This window comes from Macrotis lagotis, chromosome X (genome assembly GCF_037893015.1).
Source record: "Macrotis lagotis isolate mMagLag1 chromosome X, bilby.v1.9.chrom.fasta, whole genome shotgun sequence".
Taxonomy (NCBI): Eukaryota; Metazoa; Chordata; class Mammalia; order Peramelemorphia; family Peramelidae; genus Macrotis; species Macrotis lagotis.
Genome location: NC_133666.1, coordinates 671478194 through 671495177, shown reverse-complemented (window position 1 = coordinate 671495177; position 16984 = coordinate 671478194). Strand labels below are relative to the sequence as shown.

The 16984-nt window shown below is 40.3% G+C and overlaps 1 long non-coding RNA gene across 1 annotated transcript; it reads right to left on the bottom strand.

Annotated features, from left to right (window-relative positions):
• Window positions 1-5563: 5563 nt before the first annotated feature.
• LOC141497880 (uncharacterized) lies at window positions 5564-16769 on the bottom strand. The gene is made up of 3 exons (XR_012471480.1): window positions 16686-16769; window positions 9738-9794; window positions 5564-8440 (listed from the first exon to the last, which is right to left on the bottom strand). It is a non-coding gene; the product is annotated as an uncharacterized LOC141497880 (long non-coding RNA).
• Window positions 16770-16984: the final 215 nt, after the last annotated feature.

Sequence of the window (16984 nt, the reverse complement as noted above, 5' to 3'; positions counted from 1 at the left end):
TCTTCCTTGCTGTGTGACCCTGAACAAGTCATTTTATCTGTGTGCCTTGGTTTACCTATAAAGGAGAGAATAACTACACCTACCTCCCAAGATTGTTGTGAGGATCAAAGGAGATAATAATTATAAAGTACTTAGCACAGGGCCTGGCACACAGTAGGTACCACAAAAAGGTTAATTTTCTTTATTATTATTAATAATAATAATAATTACTTCTGAGGACCTAGATCATGATGCTGATCACTGCCTATTTCAGTCACCAAGAGGGACTCCTACCTTAGTCTGGGGCCTTGAGTATGATGAAAATTCAATTAAAAGCATTTGAAAAATATAAAATGCTATGCAAACAGAAGAGATTATTATTGTTATCAGTGGACAATGGAAAAAGCATCAGATTTTCTGACGAAAGACCTAGGATCAAATCCCACCTCTGTCACTCTCTGAGTGACTTTGAACAAGTCCCTTGCCCTCTCTTCCCTTTTCTTTGAATTAAAGGAGTTAGACTAGATGGTCTCCGAGATCCCTGACTCTTCTAGCTTTATGATCCTAGAATGATTATTATTATTATTTGAATTATGTATCTTTTAATTAATATCCCCAAGGAATACTTTTCTGATCTCCTCCTCCAATGCCCCCTGAAATTATTGCAAACTGACTTCTTAAATATTCCACAATGATTTATCTGTATATTCTGTTCCCCTTCCCTTGAAATATAAACTTGAGAGCTGTTCCCTTTCTATCTTTCCATCCTCAGGATCTGGCATGGTGATTGAGATATAGAACTATTAATAAATGTCTGTCGAATCAGTGGCTGACTGGATGGATGACTGGCCGGCTGGATGGATAGATAAATGCATGGAGGGATGATTGATGGATGGGTGGATAAATGAGTTGAATGAATGAATGAATGAGCAACCTATTATGGGACTCTTGCAGTAGAGCTGGTTCATCCTCCTTTCTCTACCACTTCTTCCCCATTAATGGTGCCCTCAGAGATTCTATTCTTTCACAGTTTCTCCAGGTTGCTGCTCTTTTTTTTTTTAAAGAGTTCACTTCCCTTTGAAGAAGGGCATCATTTTAGGACCCATAAAAAAGGGTGTTCTTCTCCCATGCAACAAGAAGTATGCATATGGAACCAATTACCCAAGAGAAGTCACCAGCCAAAAATAAAATCAGGGCTTAAATAAATTCAAAGATGATTGATGTGTGTTACTAGGAAATGTCCCTGAGAATGGAGGAGGATATTACTCAAGTTAATAAGGGCCTGGTATTCTCAACAATCAGTCAAACAACTTTTATTAAGCGTATACTTTGTGCTAAGTGATAGGAATATGAAAGGAAAAAGCAGACCATATTCTCTTGGAGCTTGCATTCTAATAGAAAAGAAGGAATTTCTTTTAGGAACAGAGACCAAGGCAGGCCAGAGGATGGGATTGGCTCTACCAAGTCAGTACTGTCTCTTCCATTAATAAGCAAACCCTATTTTCTATCTCTTTACCCTTCAGTCTCTATTCCATTATTGCTTGATTGATTGATTAAGGAGCATATAGAGCTGGAAGAGAGATCATTGCTTTAGAGCTGGAAGGGAGACCGTTCAAACTCCTCAATTTAGAGTTGAGGAAACAGAAGCTAAGGGAAATGTAATGACTTGTCCAAGATCACAAGACACAGTGTCAGAATAAGATTCAAACTCAGGTCACTCTGATTCCAAAGCCAGCACTAAGGGGTTACTAATGTTCAGAATCATGATGCTATTCCAGAATAATTTTTATTTGAACTTCTGGGGATGTGGGATGAGAACAAAAGTTACCATCATTACCACCCCTATCATCATCCTCTTGTAGTCCCTGAGACTTACAGTTGGTTAATTCTTGTCCTTCATTATTGAAGAAGACCAAAATTACATCACTACATTTGAGAAAATGACAGTGTATCCAACTGTGGCTAATCAGACCAATACAAGCTCAGAATGCTCTACCACAGGTCGGCCACAAATAGGCCATGTGAACCCCTGGGGTGGCTACCCTAAACTTATAGATGTCACAGTTCCTTGGAGGTGCTTCAATTCTGCCTTCCTCATAGAGTGCCACATAGAACTTTCCTGACTCTGTTATTGACTATCTGTGACCTTGGCCAAGTCACTTCTCTGGGCTTCAGCTTTCTCATTTGTAAAATAACAGAATTAGACCACATATGCTCTAAGACTTCTAGTTTCAAATCTATTATCCTTTGATAAACCATATCCCCTCTCTGTACTTTTCCTTCAACCCTTCTCTAGGTTCTCCTTCTGGCTCTCCAGACTTATCCATCATTTCCAGATGTCTTCTTAGCCTGAGAACATATCTCTCTGTCCCTGTGGCTTTCTTATCCTGGAAGATCCTTCTACCCCCAGATCTCCTCCATGCTCAGTCATTCATTCCTCCCCTGTTTCTGCTCTTGACTCTCTGGACTTCACCCTGTCCCTGCTATGGACACCATTATTCAGTTTCATTTTCTGTTCATTAGAATGCAAATTCTTCAAGGGCAGGGACATCATTCTTCTTGCATTCTCACTATTTAGCACTCAATGTTTAGCAAAATGAGGAAGGTTGATTGAATTCCGTTTGGAGAGAGAGAGAGAGAGAGAGAGAGAGAGAGAGAGAGAGAGAGAGAGAGAGGAGAGACAGAGACAGAGAAAGAAACAGAGAAGAGAGAGAGGAAGAGGGGAGAGAGAGAGAGAGAGAGAGAGAGAGAGAGAGAGAGAGAGAGAGAGAGAGAAAACACATGTTGGCTTTTGAATCAGAGATCTGGGTTCCAATCCTAGCTCTACCATTGGTAAGGCCTTGAATAAGACCTCAACTTCCTCCCAGATCTCATCTTCTGTCCCTTTGGAACTTCCCTATGTGGTCTTCTGTGTGTTCCTTTAATGTTTCATGGACTTCTTCTTCCTCCTCCTCCTCTTCTTCCTCTTCCTCCTCTTCTTCTTCTTCTCCTTCTTCTTCTCCTCCTCCTCCTCCTTCTTCTTCATATCACTCTTACTACACACTAAATAACCCCTAATACTTACCCATCCAAGCATTAATTATTCCTCAACCACATCATGCAGCCAATTAGCCTATTAACCAAGAGAGCTATCTTAAATAACACTGGCAAACTAAGTAGAACTCAAGTCAGTCAAACTCTGCCTCAGATACTTACTAGTCTTAACCTCCCTCCATCATCCTCAGTTTCCTTACCTGTAAAAGGAGGATAAAAATGCCTGCTATTTCACAGGGACAAATGAAATGAGCTATATAAAGGACTTTTTAAACCTTAAAATGCAGTGTAAATGCTTGCTGTTATTCAGGCAAACAATTCAAAGAATTGTGGTTCATAGAACTTGGACTGGAGGTAAGGGACCTTAGAAATTATCAAATCAAATCTCCTGAATTGGAGAAAAGTAAGGACCATAGCGGTTATTGGACTTGTTCAATGTCACACAGCTAATATTATTCTTGGAAAGTTGAAATGCTACACCAGGTCCCTGGGCTTCAGATGCAAGCGCAAGGAGAGCCCTGCTTTCTATGGCACTCTCCTACTGCCAAGCTTTGGTAAGTTTGCTGAGGTGATTTATGGCAGAAATTCCTGGAGAGAAGAACCCACCACAAAAGTCTGGAAGCAGCAGCTCCAGCTAAACAGAATGTCATCGTGAATCCTTTAAACAACAAAGAAAAAAACACAGAAAATCTATAGGGGAGAACAAGGAGGAAGAAAAGCTACATTTTTAGAGCCAATTACATGCATTGCCTTGTTGGATTCTCCTACTAACTTTGGGAGGAAAGTACTGAAAATGTTATTATCCTGACTCAAGGGATGGGAGACTTGAATCTAGTGAGCATTAATGACTGACCCTTGGTCTTATAAATAGGAAGGGTCAATGGTGGGATTTGAATCCAGGTCCTTCCTTAATCCCTATTCATTACTAACTATTATACCTTCATAACCTTCATGAAGGGCCTTTCTGTTGCTCCACAGTGGCCTATCCAAAGGTGAGACCTTCAAGAAAGTCATTGAATGTGAAGAATAGGGCGGCTAGGTGGCGTAGTGGATAAAGCACCGGCTCTGGAGTCAGGAGTACCTGGGTTCAGATCTGGTCTCAGACACTTAATAATGACCTAGCTGTGTGGCCTTGGGCAAGCCACTTAACCCCATTTGCCTTGCAAAAACCTAAAAAAAAAGAATGTGAAGAATAATGCTATGTTTGATCCAGAAATTCTACAGCTAAGTATATACTAAATGCTCCAAAATATTTATGGCAACACTTTTTATGATAGTAATGAATTAGAAAGAAAGAAGATAAGCTATCACTTTGGAGAATGGCAAAGCAAATTGGGCCAGATGACTGGACTAGAATAGTACTGTGCAGTAAGAAATGATAAGTCTGATGACTACAGAGATGTCGTGGAAAGACTGCCATGAACTGATGCAGAGTGAAGTCAATGGAACCAAGGAAACAATATACACAATGACTACAACAATACAAATGGAAAGAACACCCCCCCCAACACACACACATACATACACATATTGAATGATGGAAAATTATAAAAAGCACAGTTCAAAATAAGAGCTATGAAGGGACATTACCAACCCAGACCTACAAGGAAGTAGAAAGTCCATGAGTACCATATATATCTATATCTATATATATATATATATTTTTTTTTTTTTGCAAGGCAAACGGGTTTAAATGGCTTGCCCAAGGCCACACAGCTAGGTAATTATAAAGTGTCTGAGGCCAGATATGAACTCAGGTACTCCTGACGCCAGGGTTGGTGCTCTATCCACTGTGCCACCTAGCCGCCCCAATGAGTACCATATATTAAACATACTTTGGGTCTCTTTTGATGTCCCATTTATTTCTACCTCTTTTTCTTTTGTCTTAAATACTTTTGGTTATATGTGATGTACTCTAGAAGGGGGGAGAGAGAAATGTGGTGTTTTAAATTGATTTTATTTTCAATTTATTTTTAAAACTGAATATTGTAAAATCATAAAGACCAATCTTGATTCCAAAGAAAAACTATGTTTCCAAAGATGTTGAGGTCCAGTGAGCATATTCCATCAGAGTTTTGATGTTGATCAATTTTGCTAAATTATTTTCTCTTCTCTTTTTCTTTTTAAATTTCCCTGGAAGCAGAAAAAGGGATAAATACAAATGAAACCACAGGGATGTAAAAAATAAAATTTATCAATGAGAATCTTTTTTTTAAAGGGCCAGAATTCAAGGAGGGGAAGGAAGCACAAGTTTAAACCTCTTGACAGAGAAACAATCCACTCAAGATGGAGAATGAGACACATTTTTGAATTGGGCCAAGATGGAAATCTTTTTTTGCTGGAGTATGTATATTTGATATGAGGTTTTTATTTTTCTTTTTTTTTATAGGGGAGGGAGTGAAAGAGAAAATAAATGTTTGTTAAATTCAAATATTCAAAGATTTAATACTGAATTTGGAGCAAAGGCCCTAATTCCAAGTAAGATGCTGCTACTTACTAGCTGTAGGACCTTGCATAAATCTCCATCCTTCTCTAGGTTGCCTGAGGAAAATCATGGGATCAGACTAGATCTCTTAGAGCACTTCTAGCTTCTACACTCTAAGATCTTGGAGGAGAAGAAAGAGGCATTCCATGGAGTAAGCAAATAAATCCTAGGCTAGAAAGGGAGTGCCTTACTCCCACCCCCACAGAAGAGATTTCTCTGTAATTACTGGGGCTCCAGCTGCAAGAGTGAGCCTCTCCTCCAAGAACTCCAGGGAGGTGAGTGGGTGTATTGGTTGATGCTTCCATACCGGGAGTTTGCAGCCAAGGCATTTGGGGAGGAGGTGGGCGTTCTGGGCTGTCTTCTGTCAACCCCTAATAGCATCCTCCCCTCAACCTAGCAATTCTGATTCACAAAGACTTCTTGGGTCAGTGCTGTGTGAGCCTTCACTTGGGGAAAGGAGAGGTTGTTGCTGTTCTTATTCAGTCATTTCAGAGTCTTCATGACCCCATTTGGGGTTTTCTTTGCAGAGACACTGGAGTAGTTTGTCATTTCCTTCTCCAGCTCATTTTGCAAATGAAGAAACTGAGGCAATTAAGGTTAAGTGACTTGCCCAGGATCACACACCTAGAAATAACTGAGGTTGAATTTTGAACTCAGGAAGATGAATAAATGTGATAGAGCATTGAGTTTGGAGTTGGAAATCCTGCCACAGATATTATGTGACCCTGCCTGACCAAGTCACTTAACTATTTTCCACTTCAGTTTCCTCAGCTACAAAATGGGAATAATAACAGCCTCTTCCTCATAGGGTTGTTGTAAAGATCAAATGTAATAAGTATATACTACACCTGGACAGCTCTCATGGTTAAGAAGTTATGGCCTGTAATATGACCAGAAAGGGCAATGTTCAATGTTGGAAAGAATGCGGGAAATCTGGGACACTAATACATTGTTGGTGTTACTGTGAACTCATCCAAGATTTCTGGAGAGTATTCTGGAATTCTGCCCCAAGGGCAACAAAAATGTGCATATCCTTTGTTCCATCAAGACCACTACTGGGTCTATACCCTGAAGAGATGATGAAAAAGGATAAAAACATCACTTGTACAAAAATATTCATAGCAACCCTGTTTGTGGTGGCAAAGAATTGGAAATCTAGTGAAGGTCCAGTATGTTATGGAACACTATTGTTCTATTAGAAACCAGGAGGGATGGAATTACAGAGAAGCCTGAAAGGACTTTCATGAACTGCTCTTGGGCAAGATGAGCAGAACAAGAAATACATTGTACACCCTAACAGCAACATGGGGGTGATGATCAACCTTGATGGACTTGCTGATTTCAATCGATGTATAACATGAATGTAAAGACTTATCAGATTGCCTTCTGTGGGGGGGTATTGTAAAATTCAAAACCTTACAAAAATGATAGGTCAAAACTAATATTATATATAATTGGAAAACAAATAAAGTACTGAAAAAAGAAGTTATTACCTGACTTTAAACCTAAATTGACCTCTTTGAAATCAGTTATTCCAGGGCAGCTGGGTGGCACAGTGAATAGAGCACTGACCCTGGAGTCAGGAGGACCTGAGTTCAAATTTGACCTTAGACACTAAATAAATTTTCTAAAAAAGAAATCAGTTTTTCTAGCATCAACTAGGTGGCTCTGGTAGGTGAGTAGAGCACTGGACTTGAAATCAAGAAGATCTGAGTTCAAATCCTACCCTGGATACTTAGCTGTGTGACTGGGTGAATCACTTAACTTCTCTTGACCTCAGTTTCCTCATCTGTAAAATGGGGATAATGTTAGCATCTATCTCACAGAGTTCTGAGAAAATCAAATGGGATAATGTGTAAAAATGCTTAGCAACCTTTAAAGCTTTCCATAAATGGTAGCTATTATCATTTCCGGACTGAAATCAGTTCTATATCTACTGTGCCATCTAGCTACTTCCAGACTTAAAGATAGTAGGCAATAAATACTTCCCCTTCCTACCCAGCAAAGCTTCCTACCTGGCAAAGCTTCCTACTCGGCAAAGCTTCCTACCTGGCAAAGCTTCCTACCCAGCTGCTAAGAATTCCTTAATGAATCAAAGTTATTAGATGTAAACCATATCTAGAGAGGTCAAAGATTTTTAACCTAGGGTTCATGAATTTACTACATGTGTTCAGCATTGTGATAAATGCTTTATGATTATTGTTTCATTGGATTCTATCCATTTTTCAGATGAGGAAACTAAGATAGGTAGAGGTAAAGTAACTGGCTTCATACAGCAAGTGTCCCAGGTCAGATATGAAGTTAGGTTCTCCTAAGTTGAACTTGGGTCCAAATCTAATGAATACTCAATAAATGTTTGCTTACTTTAACTAAATAGGTCCCAAGATGGAACCCTTTGCCTTCCTCCTCATAAATTAGTGTGACCTTTGCCATCCCCCTTCTACCCACAGCAAGCCCCTTTACAATTATCTTGTTTGCACTTCCACAAACTCAAGTGGTCTGTATCAGTCACTCAACAGAGTTCCCCACTTTCTTTGTGGACTTCCAGAAGAAATGCTGCTACTGATGAGATCATCCATCCCACCCCCGTGGTCAAAAGCACTAGTGACTTGGGTCTTCAGAACACCAGTGGATTTTGTTCTCCTACTCTCTCCCATGTGGAACATGAATCATCATGCTCCTTGTGTCTTTTAGGACTTTATTTCTGTTAGAGATATAACTCAGTTGGAGTTTCCTTAGAGGCAGCCTTGTTCCTGGTGATTCTCTTCAACTTTGATCTCTATAATTGTCCCAAGAAGTGCCGACTCTTCGGAGGATTAACCTGGGATTCTTAATAGGACCCAGGAGAGTGGTTCTGTTGCCAGTTCTAGTACAGTAGTTAAAATCAATCAGTCATCAGGCCTTCATTAACTTAGTACTTCATACCAACTACTTTACTAAACCCTAGAAATGCAAAAAGAAAAAAAGCAATAATGATTCTCAATCTGGAGGACTTTACAATCTAATAGCAGAGTTAATATGTAAATAATTTATAGGTAGAAACTTACAAAATATATTCAGAATATTTAGTGAGTGACTATACCAAGAGCTCTACATCCTTTCAATTCCCTGTCCCCCTTTGGCATTGAAACTCTTTTTCAGAATGTTACTAAAAGCATAAAATATATAGGATTACAAAGGAAATCAATTCTATTAAAATACAGTAATCAAATTTTTCCCACTTTTTGAAAGGAAGATTTATCGAACAAGTTTCTCTCAGCACAACACACCTAAAAGGAAATCATAATACAATGAAAGATTTCAATCAAGACCTCAGAATTTAAAATAAATAACAAGACCAAATCCTAAAGCATCCATATTGTAACTCAAAATTATATCCAATAACTTAAAATTTAAAAGAAAAGCTCAAATAGATGTGCCTTACAGGATAGTAAACAAAATATCAAATGTTTCAATTTTGAATATCAAAAAGAATTTTTTGAAGCTTATGCAGCCTGGGCTATGGCCTATCTACATAAACACTCATCTGTACATTTAACCTCCCTATCACCTTGACTTGTTACCTTTCCTATAGTACCAAGTTTGAGAAGAAAGAGTGGTCAGGGGCTAAAGAGTCAGAAGACATGGGTTTGAATGTGAGATTCTTCCTTTGGGCAAGTCAGTGCTCTTCTTAGGGCCTCAGTTTCTCCATCTGGAAAAGGAGGGGGTTGGACTAACTGACCTCCAAAGTTCCTAATAATTAATCTGTAATAATTAAGGGGAACCTCCAAGGTCCCCCCTAATAATTAGGATCTAAAATCTTAATATCTACCCCCTTTGCTCCTACTGTGGAATGACTAAATGTCATAACTCTCCCAGCTATGACATCCCCGTTCTAAGACCCCCTCCCAACTCTGACATTCCCGGTTATAAGGACACCCCAAACCCTGACATCCCCTGTTCTATGACCCTGTCCAGCATCCTATGGCTAAGATTGTCCTGCTAGAACCAGCATAACTATACAAGATGTTCCAAAAGCTATTAAAGATTAAAACTCAGGTTTTGGGAACACCATATATAATTCTCCTCCTGGCTCAATTCTTCAAGGTCTATGTCACTTCAAGGAGATTTTTATAGGTTGTTTGTTGTAGAGTCTCCACGCCACCCCCACCACCCCCCACTCCCTTTCTCCATAGCATGTAGGTCACCAACCAGCCTCAGGGATCCACCAGCTGACATTCATCCGCAATTTCAAACTCACCCCTGTGTCCAATTTTCTTGAGGCAATTGGATTACGGACACTGCTGATGCTGAGCTTCTGCAAATGTGACAGGAGAGCATTAAAAGTCAGTAGTTGCTGATGAGTCACAGATTGTCAGAGCTGGCACAGACCTTAGAACATAGAATAGCAAAACCAGAAGGCCCTTACCTCAAAGAAAGTCAGAATTAATCAGATAAGGATTAAGTAAAGAAGTGCCTCCAGGATGCCAAGCACCTTTGGGACCCAAAGAAAGACAAAGGCAGCCTTCTCTCAAAGAGCTCACAATCTAATGGAGCCTTTAGAATATAGATTGTCAGAGCTGGGAAGGCCCTTAGAACAAGGTCAGAGTTAGTAAGGTCCATGCAACATAGACTGTCAGAGCTGGGAAGATCCTTTTAAAAAAGGTCAAAGCTGGAAGGCCCTTAGAACAGGGAAGGTCAGAGCTAGTAAGGTCCATAGAAAATAAATTGTTAGAGCAGAGAGAAGATCCTTAGAATAGGGAGGGTCAGAGCTGAGAAGGTCCTTAGAACATAGATTGTCAGAGCAAGGAGGAGTCATAGAATAGAGACTTTAATTGGTTTTTAGAACACAGAACACAGAATTTCACAGCTAAAAGAGTCCTTAGTTATTTCTGCTCCTTCCTCCCTCATTTCTCAGATGGGAAAACTGAGTCCCAATGAGATGAGATAACTTGCAGAAAGCCACATAGGTAACAAATCTGAGAGCCTAAACTGTATGGGTCTGGGAGCTCCTCTCGTCCTGTTGCAAAGCCTCATTTCTTGGGCAGACCCCATCCCCAGTGTCTACGGATGTCTCTGTCACCTTCTATTTACCTGGACTGAAAATAGGATTCACTGTAACTTTTTAGTGAAGTTCCATATCAAGACTAGATCTAATGTATTTTCTAGAGATCTTGGTAAAGGAGTTGTTTTGGATAGCTCAGCTATACCTCTTCCTGCTCTTCTGTCATCTTGGCTCTATCTCCAGGGAGAGAAAAGGGAGAGCCTTTCTTTGTATCCCAATGCTTAGTCCAGTGTCAAGTACATGGGAAGCCTTAATAACTGATTATTGGTTGGTTGATTGTTTAGTTAATTGCTGATGCCTGTAAATAGCCCATGGAACAGCTCTTGACCTTCCCTCTTCGGTTCCCTTCCTGTCTGGAGAGTAGTAGTCAGTGGCAAGGTACAATGGGTCACTGGACTGGGGGGGTTGGAGGGAGGGGAGGAAAGTAGGTAAAATCTAAGAGGGGTAGAAGATAGGAATACTATCCTCAAGAAGCTCAATGTTTAGTTGACAAGACAAAAAAATTGTCATTTTAACTCCTTCCCACACACATATACATCGATCTTTGCCTAGTTTTACCCTCTGGGGTCCAGCTAGTAATGTTCTTATTGGTCTAAGCAACCCAGGGTAAGAGAATGGGGCATTGTCTCGTCATCAGCTAAGGAAACACTTCTGAACTTAGGAACAGCTAAAGAAAACCCCAGCCCAGCTCCTGTTGGATGGAAAAGACAAACCAATCAGACTCACAGTCTGATCAACCCCAGGCCTTGCTGCTTTTCCAAAAGGTCTGACATGTCAACAAGCAAAGAAAATGAGACTTAGGGGCAGCTAGGTGGTGCAGTAGATAGAGCACGGGCCCTGGAGTCAGGAGGACCTGGGTTCAAATCCGGTCTCAGACACTTAATAATTACCTAGCTGTGTGGCCTTGGGCAAGCCACTTAACCCCATTGCCTTGCAAAAAAAAAACCCACAAAAAAAAAAAAAGAAAGTGAGACTTGACAAAATTCTTTGCTTTTTAGAGCAATTGCTAATATTAAAATTTAAATCCATCTCTTCTACAAAGAGATGAATGTTTTGCATTAGGGCCTAAATTTCTGACTCACTAGACTTTTGGCAAGACCAGTTCATTTAAAAAAAATGTTTATGTTTCTCTCTCTCTCTCTCTCTCTCTCTCTCTCTCTCTCTCTCGCTGCTCTCTCTCCCCCTTTTCTCCTTCTCTCTCTGACTCTCTGCTTTCTCTCCTCTCCTCTCTCTCTCTCCCTCTTTCTCTCTCTTTTCCTCTCTCTCTCCCTCTCTCTGCTCTGCTCTCTCTCCTCTCCTCTCTCTCCCTTCTTTCACCTCTATCTCTCCATCTGTCTCTGTTCTGTTCTCTCTCTCTCTCTGTCCCCCTCTCTCTGTTATCTCTCCTCTCTCCCCCCTCTTTCTTTCTCACTCTCTCCTCTCTCTCTCTTCTACCTCTCTCTTTGTCCCTCTATCTCCCTCTTTCTCTCTCCTCTTTTTCCTCTCTCTCCCTCTCTCCTCACTCTCCTTTCTTCAGCCTCTATCTCTCCATCTATCTGTTCTACACTCCTTCCTCTCTCTTCTACTCTCTCTCTCTCTCACTCAATCCTCTCTCCTATCCTCTCTCTTTGTCCCTCCCTCTCTCTCCTCTCTCCTCTTTTTCCTCTCTCTCTCTCTCTCTCTCTCTCTCTCTCTCTCTCTCTCTCCCCCTCCCTCCCTTCTCCCTTATATAACCATACTCTCCCTGTATCACTATCCCTACTATTGTAAAAACCCCACTTCCTGCCTCCATCATTCTCTATTTCCATCTCACTCTCTGTTATAGAGATAATGATAAACATGAATGAAAGTGGAAAAGGTCAATCAAGTATGCCGATGTTTACAGTACCAGAAGATTAAATATCATTTCAGAACCGATCAATAGAAAGTATTTAAGTGTCTATTATGCCCTGGAGCCTAGGGATACAACTGCAAAGAATAAGATAGACTCCAATGCAGCTTATAGTCTAACAGGGAAATACACATAGACATCACAGACTAAGTATAAAGATAATTAATACAAGGCAGCTCAGGAGCAGAAGGCCTCTAGGAATTAGGGAGGATCAGGAGAGGTTTCCTGTAGATTCTACCTTATAGAAGATGGTGCTTGAGCCAAGTATTGAAAGCATGGGGATAGTCAGAACTAAGACAAAGGTGGAGAGATGAGAGGTGGAATATTGTGTATGAAGAACAGAGAGAAGGCCAATTTGACTTGACCGTAAAGGACAGAAGGGAGGTTGTAAAGATAAGTAAGGACTATGTTGCAAATAGCTTTAAAAGCCACAGAAGAATTTATATCTGATTCAGGCAACAGTGAATCATTGGAGTTTGTTGGGGAGGAAAGTAGCTTGGTCAGATCTGCACTTAAAAAATTTGTTTGGCAGCTGTATGTAAAAGGAGAACCGAAGTGGGGAGAGACTTGAGGCAGGGAGACCAATTAGCAGGTCTGTGCAGACCTCATCTAAATTGATATCTCTGTGAATAGAGAAAAAAGTCAGATATGAAAAATGTTGTGGAGATAGAAAAAGAAAATATTTGGGAACTGATTGGATATATAGGATAAAGATGAGTAAATAAAGATCATGAAGAAAAGTCAAGTGTTTTATTTTTCTTGTTCTTTTAGTTGCAGCATAGCTAATGTATAGAAGGGGTTTTGTATTTCTTGTCTTCTAGATGAGCTCAGGAGGGAGCAGAGGGAAGCAGAGAATTGAAAACTGGAAATAATACAAGGTTATAAACTCTGAAAACTGGAAGAATGAGATTTTTTCTTTGTAAGAAATAGGAAAGTTTGGAAGAGGGCTGGGTTTGAAGAAAAGATGGGAAAGAGAAATAAGTCCATCAGGTGGTGCAGTGGAAAGAGTACTGGGCGTGGAGTCAGAAAAGCTTAAGTTCAAATCCAGCCTCAGACATTTACCAGCTGAGTGACCCTGGACAAGTCATTTCACCTTTGTCTGCCTCAGTTTTCTCACCTGTAAAATGGGAGTAACAACAACACCTACGTTCCAGGGTTGACTTGAGTATCAAATGTTTTATCTGTAAAGCACTCAGCATATTTTCACACTTGTAGCTTAATAAATGCTTCCTTCTAGGATATATAGATCTGGGAACTACCTGAGTAAAAGCAATATTTAAACCAATGAAAAGTAATGAAATCATCTAGAGAGAGTGCAGAGCAAGAAGGAAAAGGACTCGAAACAGAGCCTTGGGAACCTCAACATGCAACTAGGGATGGTGATATTCCCCCATCATCCAAAGAGACTGAGAAGGAGAGGTCAGACAGGCAGCAAAAGAAATAGGCTAGAGCAATTTCCCCCAAATTCTGGAGATCAAGGTTATTGATAGAATAAAACTTGAAGAGACGTAAGAAAGTTGAAGAAAAGATCATCATATTTGGCCATTAAAATCTCTTAATTAATAATATGCAATATATATATAGCATGTTATCATGGTGGGGTCTGGATAATTAAGCAACTCCTTTAGTTTCCATCCCAACTATTCACCATTTGCCAGATACAACTGGTATTCATGTATGTGCAAAGGTGGGAGTGAGGATCAACTCTCTCATTCTCCAGTTTCTCATAAAGTCATAGGATCACAGATTTACTCTGACTTGTTGTTTTGAGTATAGTCACGACTTTGGTATGTCCTTCCTTCCCTAAGACTCCAGTGATCATTCAGTTCTTCCCATTTAATGATGACTGAACTAAAAGAATTGTTGGGCTAGGCAAGCCCAGTGTTTGTCTTTCACTGGGTGCCCAAAAGCCTAGCCAGCCACTGGAGGAAGAAGAAAACAAGCCCCACCCACCCCCAGCAGAATATGTCTCGCCAATGGTATCAAGTGTTAGGACACGAGACTGCCAGACTCTTTGCAAGCCTTTCCAAGTATCACTCCACCCATAAAAAAACATTTGACCAATGGGCCAACATTTTTCTAGCCCTCTCCATGTTTCTCTTGTGTTGAGTTATTAGCCAAGGAGTAACAAGACATTCTGTCAACTTGACCTCAGACTATTAAAATTCTTACTATGTTTACAAGATTTTTGAGGATTTTCATTATTAAATTCTCATTTTATGAGAAGATTTGGGGGCCTGGAAGTTGATTTCTTTTAGGCCTTGGAGGGCAGCTAGGTTGTACAGCAGATAGAGTACCAGCCCTGGAGTCAGGAGGACCTGAATTCAAATCCAACCCCAGACAGTAATTACCTAGCTGTGTGACCTTGGGCAAGTCACTTAACCCCATTGCCTTAAATAAATAAAATTTTAAAATAAATAAAAAAAATAAAGGGCCTAGGGTTAAAAACCAATAAGGTTTAGAGCCTAATATTCTATTCCTTGAGGCAATATTGAACTGTGGGGAGAGGGCTAGATTATGTAGGACCTGAGTTCAAGTTTAACCTGTATGATCATGAGCAATCTTGTAATTTCCCTGGGCTTCAGCTTCTTCATCTATAAAATGACAATGTTCTATGAGCCTAAATCTCTAAATCTCTCTAAATATCTGATCCTACGATCTACCAAATTTGGCCTAAGGGTAAAAAAAGGTCTCAGTCTCTCCCACCTCCCATTTCAAAATAGAGGAATCTTCAGTGCAGAGAAGTGACTTAACCAAAGTCAGACATGTAGCAAGTTGGAAATGAGTTGCTACCTCCAGATTTCACACTCATTCCACTGCTTCAGAATTGGAAAGGACCTTAAATGTCCTCTCACCCAACCCCTACTTGAGTCAGTATCCCCAAAACAATCATCTTGATTTCCCACCAAGCTGTGCTTCTCCAGACTTCTTCAGCAGGCCCCACTCTTCATTCAGAAAGATCTCTTCAGTCTTGGAATTCGTCTCTAAAAAGTGCCAACCTTCCCTGCAATCCTTCTCTCTCATAACCTCTATTTGAGGTGGATGTCCAAGCCACCATCTCTTCCTTTCTCATTGAACTTCTCATCATCATCTCTTCCCTTCTCCATCATCTTTCTGCCATCTTCTCTCTCCACCCCTCCATACACATCTTAATATACACACCCACATACACACACAAACTCCATGACAACCAGGACTGTTTCCCCCTTTTTCCTTGTTTTTTTGAGAGCTTAGTACCACATACTAAATGTTTTGTTGACCAACTCTATAATATCCTCAGCAAAGAGCCATGCAGCTTTTCCTGAAGACCTATAGCAAAAAGGAACCTACTTCTTCCCAAGGTAACTCACTCCACTTTTGGACAGTTTTGCTCATTAGAAAGTTTGTACTGATATCAAGCTAAAAAATCAACCCAATATCAAGCTTGAATTTTCCTCTTTGTATATATTTGTTTGTATATAGTCACCTCTACTCCCATTAGACTATGAGATCCTCAAGGGCAGGGATTATCTTTTGCCTTTGTATTGCTAGCTCTTAAGCATAGTGCCTAATACATTGTTTTGCTCAGTCACTTTTCAGTCATATCCAACTCTTCCTCACATCAATTAGGGTTTTCTTGGCAGAGATACTGGAGTGGTTTGTCATTTCCTTCTCCTTCTCCTTTTACAGAGGACAGATTGGTAGGTACAGTGGATAAAGCACTGGCCTTGGAATCAGGAGGGTGAGAGTTCTCATCCAGCACTTGCTGGATGACACTTTGCCACTTACTAACTGTGTAACCTTGAACAAGTCACTTGACCTTGATTGCCTTGTATCCAGGACCATCTCCAGTTGTCCTGATTCATTTCAGGCCCCTGGACCCAGATGACTCTGAAGGAGAAAGTGAGACTGGTGACAGCACAGCATCCCCCTCACTCAAATCCACTTCATGTGCTTGTCATGGCATCACCTTTCTCATATCATGATCATCTTTGAGAATGAAGGACAAACATCCTTTTACAGATGAGGAAACTGGGGCACATAAGGTTAAGTGATTTTTTCCAGGGACACACAACTAAAAATTGTCTGAGGCCAGATTTGACCTTGGGGAAAATGAGTCTTCACTTAACCCTGTTTGCTTCAGCTTTCTCATCTGTAAAATAAGCTAGAGTAGTAGGTGCTTAATAAATGCTTATCCACTGGAGACTTCGGGCCATTGTTCCTGATTCTAACATCAAAGGCCAAATTGATATGACAACTTTTAAAAAACCTTGAAGATTGCTATTATGCCTTACCTCTTTAAGTTTTCTCCTTTCCAAATAAAACATTCTCTGTTCCTTCAGTCAGTTGTCACAGGGCAAGGTTTTCTGACAAGGAGTCCTGGGGTGAAAGATGGGAGGGAGAGGGGATTATTCAAGGCAGTCTCTTAAATTTAATTTTCATTATTAGCATTTTCTCATCACTTTCACAATAAACCAAGTTCTAATATATATTTGAAGAGATTTCCAGATGAGAATGTTCACACTGAAAATTTAACAATCAACTCATGGACTGGTTCCAGCATATCCCTGTTTCCAAGCTGTGCGACCTTGGG